This window comes from Tachyglossus aculeatus, chromosome 1 (genome assembly GCF_015852505.1).
Source record: "Tachyglossus aculeatus isolate mTacAcu1 chromosome 1, mTacAcu1.pri, whole genome shotgun sequence".
In the NCBI taxonomy this organism is placed as follows: Eukaryota; Metazoa; Chordata; class Mammalia; order Monotremata; family Tachyglossidae; genus Tachyglossus; species Tachyglossus aculeatus.
Genome location: NC_052066.1, coordinates 124,103,781 through 124,105,646, shown reverse-complemented (window position 1 = coordinate 124,105,646; position 1,866 = coordinate 124,103,781).

Sequence of the window (1,866 nt, the reverse complement as noted above, 5' to 3'; positions counted from 1 at the left end):
CCTCCTTCCCCTCCCCACAGCACCTGTATATATGGGTATATGTTTGTATGTATTTATTACTCTATTTATTTATTTTACTTGTACATATTTATTCTATTTATTTAATTTTGTTAATATCTTTTGTTTTGTCGTCTGTCTCCCCCTTCTAGACTGTGAGCCCGCTGTTGGGTAGGGACCATCTCTATATGTTGCCAACTTGTACTTCCCTAGCGCTTAGTACAGTACTCTGCACACAGTAAGTGCTCAATAAATACGATTGAATGAATGAATGAATGAATGACTTTGTGCAAGTCACTTAACTTCTCTGGGCCTCAGTTACCTCATCTGTAAAATGGAGATTGACTGTGAGCCCCCCGTGGGACAACTTGATCACCTTGTATCCCCCCCACCCCCAGTACTTAGAACAGTACTCTGCACATAGTAAGCGCTTAATAAATGCCATTATTATTATTATTAGAGAAGCAGTGTTGCTTAGTGCAAAGAGCACGGGCTTTGGAATCAGAGGTCATGAGTTCAAACCCCGGCTCTGCCAATTGTTAGCTGTGTGACTTTGGGCAAGTCACTTAACTTCTCTGGGCCTCAGTTACCTCATCTGTAAAATGGGGATTAAGACTGTGAGCCCCCAGTGGGACAGCCTGATCACCTTGCAACCTCCTCAGCACTTAGAACAGTGCTTTGCATATAGTAAGCACTTAATAAATGTCATTATTATTATTATTATTATATTATTATTATTATCATCATTATTGGATCAGCCTGGTAGCAGTTTGGATGGAGAAGAAGAGGTGGAGTCCAGGCCACTGCCTGAAGAAACTGACTGATGGTTCCCTCCTGGAATGCATTCTGATGGTTAATGATCTCTCTAGTTACATTCCTATTTTTCCCTCTACTGCAACCTTATGGATATCACATCCTTGAATTTGTACAAATGCCTCATAAATCTCTGTCTAAATTGCAGTGGTAAAAAACTAAATAGCATTTGCTGGATGAAGAAGTGGTACTCCTCATCACCTCGTTTTATGGCATGGTTTAGTGAAAAGGACTTAGGCCTGGGCATCAGAGGACCTGGATTCTAATCCTGATTTTGCCACCTGCCTGCTTTGTGACCTTAGGCAAGTCATTTATTTCTCTGGGCCTCAGTTTCCTCATCTGTAAAATGCAATTCAATTAATCAATCAATTAATCATATTTACTGAATGCTTACTGTGTGCAGAGCACTATACCAAGCACTTGGAAAAGTATATGGTAACAGAGTTGGTGGACACATTCCTGCCCCTCCAATTTAGACTGAAATTTGATGCGGGACAGAGACCATCCAATCTAATTATCTCATTTCTACCTCAGCATTTAGTACAGTCCTTGGAATACGATAGGGGCTTGACAAAAACCACCACTAGTAGTAGTAGTAGTAATATATTTCATTAACAAGAATTCCATAGTCTCCCATCCAAACCTATCAGGATTTTGTAGTCATTCATTCGTTCATTCAATCGTATTTATTGAGCACTTACTGTGTGCAGAGCACTGTACTAAGCACTTGGGAAGTACAAATTGGCAACACATAGAGACGGTCCCTACCCAACAGCGGACTCACAGTCTAGAAGGGGGAGACAGACAACAAAACAAAACATATTAACAAAATAAAATAAATAGAATAAATATGTACAAATAAAATAAATAAATAAATAGAGTAATAAATACATACAAACATATATACATAGATACAGGTGCTGTGGGGAGGGGAAAGAGGTAAGGCAGGGGGGATGGGGTGGGGGAGGAGGGGGAGAGAAAGGAGGGGGCTCAGTCTGGGAAGGCCTCCTGGAGGAGGTGAGCTCTTAGTAGGGCTTTGAAGGGAGGAAGAGAGCT